Consider the following 8,884-nt stretch of genomic DNA (forward strand, 5'->3'; position numbering starts at 1 on the left):
GGTGTCAGGACAATTTACCAGAATCAAGTTTACCCTCCGCCAGTATACCCAATGCAACTATACACAACTTTCCATTTTAATAAGCATTGCCGTTAATACCCAATTCCAACTTTTTTCACCTTTTGTTAATATTAGTAGAATTACTATTTAGCCGACTATATAATAAAATTACCCGTGTGACATGATTTGCAATTATATTGCAACCAAACTTGGGATTACAATTTTCCGCTTGAATACTACAATTTTCCGACGCCGAATTTGCAATCGAATTAGCGCCCGAAAAGATTAAAGTAAATTCGACGAAGTGGCATTGGGTAAAATGGCTGATTGGGTATCATGGCATTGGGTAAATTAGCAGGTTGGGTATAATGGCATTGGGTAAATTGTCACGCAAGCATCATAACTTAGCACTAGCTGTCATTTTTGCTGTTTAGTCAACTGAAATTGGTTTCATCAAATTTGATCACATGAATGCAAAACTAGTTATCTAGCAGTATCAAATATGCGTTTATATTCTCGATTCTATATTTGTTCCACAGAAGAACTTATTTCTTCAAAGCCCATCAACTATGATCACAGCCAAATTTCAGCTTAATGTTTGCTACTAAGAGCGAGAGAGCGAGTGGTTAAGAGATAATTTAACAGTTCCTGAATCGATTACGACTTCAAACAAACATAATCATCCATTATCAGTTATGCCTGAGGTCATGATTATCTCCAACAAAGGCTTATCTCGCCAATTTCAATTATGACGATCTGTTTTGTTTGCCTGCAAATAGGAGTTCTATATTACTGATAAGAGACAACGAGCTAGCTATAGCTAACACGAAATGGGCTGGCGCTCCATGTCGAAAATAAAAATAGCCCTTTGTTCCATAGCCACTCTCACCAAAAATAGGGCTTGATATCAATTGTATGGAAAGTTCCAATCAAAGCTTACATATTTTCGAGATTGTCAGCAAGACCTAATCGCAAGCAATGTAGTTGAGATTGATGCATTTTTAAAAAAAAATATGATAAACATTATTTAATAAATCTTAATTAAAAGGCCTCTCATGTTGAAATTCCAGACTAAAGTGACCTCTGATCAGACCATTCCAGACCGAGGTGACCTCTGATCAGGCGATTCCAGACTGAAATGACCTCTGATCAGACTCTCGTGTCCTCGAAATGTATTTTTTGCGTTCGATTTGAGCTCAAAGTCATCTCAGAACAGACGAGTTTGAGACAAATCTTCAGAAAACTGTTCAGAGTTTACAAAACAATCTCTGAGCAGACCTAATAAAAAACATTATTATACGAGCAAATAGTTATAGTAGTCATATCCGATCAGCTTTTTGTGAAATTCAAATTGCTTCTGATCAGACTTCGCATGTTTGAAGAACACGTTTAATCAGAACTTTGTTCACTCAAATTTGACGCTGATCAGACTATTGTGCGCTCAAATGCACTTCTGATCAGACAATCTGAGCCCATGTTCATACTATTATGCACGTTTCCTTAATCTGCTGAATTGTTTTTCCAATATTATCTAAATTGAGCATAGGCTGCGCAGGAATGAGCTCGAAGTTGGCTGGATGAGATAATTCTTTGTTCTGGGACTTTGTTTTGGGATACGAGGTACGTTATATACTACTGTTTGTTAACTCAGGTACCCCAAAACTCAACTACCCAACAATAGATCAAAACTCTCTACAATTGTGTACTAAAATCGTATCCATAGTAATTTATTTTGATTGGACTACTGCTCTTTAGCGCTCATTATTATTGGTTTGATCGACCTGTCATCCTCGTTTCAGTCAGTCGATAACCATTAGAGACGGAAAGCAGAAGATTCATGTAAACTTTATAATTTTGAACGATGTAAGCTTGGAGACTTCTGTTTTGCTCTAAATTCCATATAACAGAATATACTGAGTTGCGTCTAAAAACAGTATTGCCAAGAAACACTTATTGTTCCAAATCACTTGTGGTAGACAGGTACCAGTGATACCATTCTAACCAATCATTCCATTGCTAATTTCCTTTTATAGTTCATTTTGCCCTATAACAATGATCTGTTTATTTCTGTGGTGTTTTCAGTCATACAGTGTTCCTACATCTCATAAGCTAAGTCTGTTCATAATTTGCTATAAACATTTTAGTTAGTCAAATTTTATTCATGTCTAGTGTCTGATCACATATCTGTTGATAAGTTAATCATTCAATCTGGAACGTCAGAAGTAAACACTTGAATTCAATCTTCCAAGTTATGTTTTCTATTCGCCAGGCGACTACAATGAACAAGTAAACTAGCCTAATGGCACTGCTATTGATCATACGTTCAGAATTAATTATAGGATTGATTCGTCCCGCGAATCAGCACAGTGTTATTATATTCAGTACTCTCAAATTCGCTAAGCCTGATTCGCTCCGCGATTCAGCATAGTCAACTAAATCACTTGATTTGCGTCGCGAATCAACATAATTTCTTCTCGTACAACAAGCGTGTACGACAAGGCGCATTCAGCACGATTCCGGAAAACACTATTAGCGGTCGACCATTTTTGGGAAAAGTCATCAACTGAACCACCACTACGTCGGAAAAAGTGGCACACACAAGTAAAAATTACAATCTTAGCCAAAGAAGGCATCACACTAGACGTCATACTCAGACCAAAACCCGATGAAATAAACTTGAACCCCATCACAAAAAACTGATCGATTGCCCAAAAGAGGTAACACAAGGGGAAAGAAAATCTGGAAAAGCTCAGCTAAATCTATAGTGCGAATTAAAATGCCAGAAAGCACCAGATGCGGGAACACTATGCTGTAACCCATCAGGAGATCTTTGTGATCAAAAGAAAGTTTCCCTTTTGTTTTGGCACCAAAGGTAGACGCAATTTAAACCGCAAAGAGCCCAAGCTGTGATAAACTAGTTAACAATCGATTTCTGGAACCTGATGGAAGCAGCATTCGTGAGACGCCGCAACATCACCTTCGACATCTATCTTTCATTTTCGAGAAAACAGAAAAGACGAAAAAGTGTAGATCAATTCTCAAGCAGACTCAAGGAATTTACGGAGAACTTTAGTTTTAACGAAGAACAGGAAACAATCATAATTAACATATTCCTCAAAAACATGTCAGATACTGAAATACAACACCATTTGATCCACGAAACAACTGGACGAAACAAATAAACCACACCTAACAGCAATAAATATGGAAATTGAAGTACAGAATCAAACAAGACAAAACTGCACCACTCAACTAACAATTAACAGTGCTCAAGCCAACGTTGGTTATTGCCACGCAAAGCGTCAACAACAATTCAACATGAATTTCACTCGACAAGTTTAAATAAATCAGGGTCAAAACTGTGGACAAATGTGGCGACCAATTCATAAAAAAACTGCATTGCATTGAGAAAAAAGTGCAACAATTGCGAAATAATGAACCATTTTGCAAAAGTGTTCCAGAAACCTAAACAAAAAAAGAAACAGAAGCGTACGAAAAATCGAAAACAACAACAACTTTGATATAGAAACATTCAACAATGTGACAAACTACAATACAAAATACATTTAGAACACAGTTGACTGAGATGACAACTGAGTAGCGAAAACAAATTTAGCATTGTCGATCATAGATAAATGTAAGGAGACAAATTAGAAAACAAAAAAGAGAAGAAATTTTAAAAATTTTTCAAATGAACTAATAAAAGCCTCAGAAGACTAATAGCACCAGTTGAGTGTATCAATTGGAGCACTACTAAATTCGTGATAATAGAGAATGAACTACGACCAATAATTTGACCTGAAATTTTCGAGACGTCAAAGAGACATATATTACAACAACAATTCCACAAAATTGTCAAAATTGTCACCAAAAAAGGAGAAAACTCCCTATAAATATAAATGAGAGTCAAAAAATGAGTTAGAAACTCAATCAGAGCAAGAGCACATTGAAAAACTTGAAACATAATCTGACAAAAACTCTCTTTATTCAACTCCCATCACAGTAAAAGAGGACAGCTCCATTAAACTAGCATGCTATTCGAAAGTTTTGAAGAAATCAATCCAAAAAAACACATAACAGATGCTCAATATAGATAGCTTGATTTAAGTACTTTAAAAATTGTAAGAGTAAACGCGGAGCACAAGGACTCATTCTTCACTATAATAGATTTGAGGTACGCCTTCAGCCAGCTCAATTGACCTCCGGAACCGGCATGGCACTGCAATTTTAACATTGTATGCGTGGATATTACATACCCCTTCAAAACAGGGATCTACTAACTCACGAATATGCTGGCCGAAATTCAAAAGGCAATGATAAAACTCCACTAAGATTAGCTAAAGCAAATTGTTTTTGCGGACGATTTTCTCATCCTAAGCTTTCGAACTTTAGAAGAACCACTGACATTAGTTCGAAAGGCCTTAAAAATTAGGCGACAAAAATTTAAGTATAATATCATCAAAAAGCCGCTTCCCAAATAATGAAATCAAATGGGTGAGATATAAATTTACAAAAAGTGGAATGAGTCTACCTGACTCGAAAGCATTCATAATCGTAAACCTAAAACCATTTATTACTCAAAAAAACCTAAGATCATTTTCTGGATCATTTCATCGTCTTTGCAAATACACATCAAATATAGCTATTTCCTGTCACCTACTCATACCACAATTAAAAAAATTGACAAATTCCAAATAACAGACAATCAGAACATCCTTTTGGAGGAATTAAAGACAAAAAACGCGGAATGAATTGAAAGTAGACATTAAAACCCAAATCGTGAGACCATAGTAACAGGCAATGCTTCCGGACAAGGACTGTGGCCGCGCTGGAAAAATTGAGACATAATCGATGGAAAACTGTCGCATTTTTATTTAGCTTTTTTAATTCTGTTGAAACAAAAACTTCAAAAATCAATTGGAACTATTGGGGTTGCACGGGCCATAAAGCATTTCAAAATAATTCTTTATGATCAAAAATTAAGGGTCATAACATATCATTGTGCCTTATTTTAGATAACGACAGAGCGTCGCACCAATAAATCATACAATAAGAGACTCACCCGCTGGGTCGATAGGCTATGCCTTATTTTAGATAACGACAGAGCGTCGCACCAATAAATCATACAATAGTAGACTCACTCGCTAGTTCGATAGGCTATTGCTTTTCAACTTTGAAATCGGACATTTTCTAGGCTCACTAATGGGCTTAATCGGTTACAGTTCCCCCGAACCTTACCAAAAAGCACTTAATTTTACCCAGTTCGATGTGCAATTCATAGTGGCAAAGCCAGAATTTATAGATTGCGCTGCGAAAAGTTTTCTTCTTTATATATCCCATTTTCAACGAAATGCTCACAATTACACGCAAGCCGTCAATTAATGAGTACAATTGATCTAAGTACCACTCAATCCTTTCCGCAAAAAATTGATCCAATTCCCACAGCAGCAGAAGCAAAATACTGCGCAAAAATAAATTCAATAAATTGCTCAAACTAAGCTGGTAAATTCAGCGAAAATTTTAAACAAAAACCTTCTACCTTTTTGATTGACACAAATAAGTCAGTTAATATAACTTAAAAACTCTGATCAAATCTTAGACTAATTCATAAATATAATAGAAATGCCAAAAAACCAAACAGAATACACCAACAGTTGTCCGAGTTGACAACGAAGGCCAAATTCAGACAGCTCAAACAGCTCAAACACCAGATACTCCTACCACAGACGCACACCATACAGAACACACCCCGCAACGCGTTATTAGAGAAATACGCAGATGCATTAAGTTTTGACAAAAGCAAAATTTTCATCAAAATACTTCCAGCCAATCTAACAAAAATGGACGCAATCAGACGCAAGCGAACCTAATATGTCTAAGCCTCGCTATGACAATGCTAAAAACAAACATTTAGACGAAGATACTGGGAACTGGACACAACTGATCCTGGCAGAAAATTTACATGGAGAATGAAACAAATATGACAAATACCTTCAAAAACGCAACTGACAGACAGATCAACGATCTGCAGGACGAAACGACAGACAGATCAACGGTCCGTAAGGCTGACCGATCCCATAGACTGTAGACTCCGTGCAACAGATGCCAGCAAAGAATATCCCTACCAACGTGTGATCTACAGGAACTGTACAAATTGCTTTAACCAGGGTCCATTGTAATCAAAGAAGATGATTACACTTTTGTGATCAAATGATCAGAAAAGTTTGCGGTGACGGTCAGAAAATCAGATATGGCCCAATTTGGTTTAAAGGCGGACAAAGATACACCGCTGAGAGTTTACGTGGAACGCAGACCAAAAACACAAACTGGCAGGGTAACTTGGGACAAGATCTTAAAACAGGCCATCGATAATAGACAAAAAGCAGATAGGGACAAAAGTGTAAGCCGCCGTCAACCTGTTGACGGTAGTGCTGTTTTTACTACCAATTTGATCGTTCCACGCGCCCTATGTATAAAACCATTTCACCACCATCACCAACTAAGAGCGCCAAGGCCCTTCAAATTAATACAACAAGCAATCCATTTTAGCCGCGACGACGCAAACGAGTGCAAAAAGAGCCTGAGACAGCCAAATCAACTGATTCCTGCCCAGCACTAATAGCTATGCCAAAGAAGAAACGAAGTTCCACACTGAACGCCAAAAATCGACACAAATAGCCCATTATAGCAAGTCGACATTTCAGCCACTCGCCAGCGAATAAAACTTATCGAGGGAATACAAATACTTGGAGAGCGAAATCCTCCCCGAGACAGGCACCTCGAATTAGGCGTAATCACAACGGAAACCCTTGCAGTACAAACATATGTCTCTCCAAAACATCAGTGCACGTATTCTCACTGCCTCTGAGGCCGAAATGAATTCTGTCCTCAGAGAGTCATTCTGATATTCTATAAACTCCAATAAACCCTGAAAACATTACATTTACATAAACATATGAAATTAGCAGGTAACCAGTGCAAATTTTTATCTAATTTATCTGTCAGAATCATCCCTATGAAAGGATAATTTAGCAATTTAAATATTTCCGTTTGTACGGAAGATATGCAGTACACATGTACCAGTTATACCATTCTAACCATCATTCCGTTGCTAATTTTCTTTTTTATTTATAGTTCAATTTGCCCGCGAACTAAAATTTGTTTACATCTCTGGCGTTTTCATTTATGTTTTATTTGTACCTTGCAACTTCTTTAATGTTAAGACCGTTTATACTTTGTTGTAGACATAGTAATTGTTCATGTTTCTTATTCATGTCTAGTGTCTGATCAAATTTCTGTGGGTAAATTGATCATTCAAACCAGAACTTCCGAAATAAGAACATCAACTGAATTCTTCCAAATTATGTTTTCTATATGCCAGTCGAATACAAAGAAATTCTCAAGTAGCCTAATTGCACCGCGATTGATAATACGCTCTGAATTAATTTTAAACCAGTTTCGTCCCTCCAATCAGCCTAGGGTTAATTCATCCAGCACTCTCAATATTGTTAAGATTGATTCTCTCCGCAATTCAGCATAAAAAACTAAACCACTTGTTTCGCGCCAGAAGTCAACCTATTTTTTTTCTCGTACAGCAAGCGTGTACGACATCACCAAGTTAAAACACACTTAATTGAACAAACTAAGGAACTGACAAAATTTTTTGCTTTCAACGTTACAAAACTCTGGCGAAATTTTCAAGAAAATAAAAAAAACAACTTTTCCCTGTTCTGAGTAAAGGCAAGCTGACCAGTCATTAGGTTGAATAATAACATCCTAAGTAAAAAAAAACTTGCACTGGAAAAAAATCTACCTTATGCAGAAAAAATAATTTTGCCGTTGAAGTATAGCACCACGGTCATGGAGATCCGCCTGATTTTCTACGAAATTGAAAACTTTCCGCTTCTGAAAACCTTATGTCAGTATATATTTGAACATAACTGAAGGGTAGCGAAATCCAGTTTTCTTTATAAAAATGTCAATGAGGTCCGTAATTTTTGAGACTGAGTACAAACACACAACAAAACAAGTTTGTACAAAAGCATAAATTTTTTGACAAGTAATTAGGCCAAGTGAAAAGTATTGAAAAGTGGTAACGCCCACGTCAAGACAAAAAAAATTTCGAAAAATTTTAATTTTGAGTTTTTAACAGTAAGCGAAATCAAGAGCTACAAAACTGCATATCTAATAAAATTAAAGTTTTTTATTTTTAAACTTATTTAACCTCTTATTTGAAAAACTGAGTACAAAGAAACAGAAAAACAATTAAAAAGTTCGAAATCAAAACGTCAGGGAAAATTAAAAAAACCTTTCCTCTAAATGGTGAAAACTGTTTAATGCCTAATAGATTCATCAAATAGATTCAATGGGTTTCATTACAGAGTCAATCAGATATGTTACTTTTGATAGTAAACAGCACGACAATAGAAAAACATAAAAAAATTGCTAGAGTAAAAAACTTACTGATTTTTTTTAAACAGTAACCTCCAAAATCTACGGAAAAGTTACATATGAGCTGCATTTTTCAAAAATTACTTATAATTTATGTTAGAGACCATGAGACTTTTCAGCAGTAGACAAGTTGATAGTACAACAAGAATGACTTAAAAAAGCTTCATTTTATTTAATATTATTTGTGTCAAAGTCGTTCACACCGTTATACATGGTCTGAAAGCTAAAATTCTAGGAAAAATACCTTATTAGTGAGACTCTGCTACCCGTCCATCTTAACTTTTACTGACCGAACAATAAGAAATATTTAAGAAAGAAAAACTTAAGAGAAAATTTTCCATACAATTTTAGAGCAATATTTGTGCCAGAGTTAATAAAAACCGCCAGTTATCAAGTGAAAATCATCTTCAAAATAGATCCATCCAATGACTGT

Source organism: Convolutriloba macropyga, chromosome 2 (assembly GCF_964194025.1).
Source record: "Convolutriloba macropyga chromosome 2, txConMacr16.3, whole genome shotgun sequence".
NCBI classification, from domain to species: Eukaryota; Metazoa; Xenacoelomorpha; order Acoela; family Convolutidae; genus Convolutriloba; species Convolutriloba macropyga.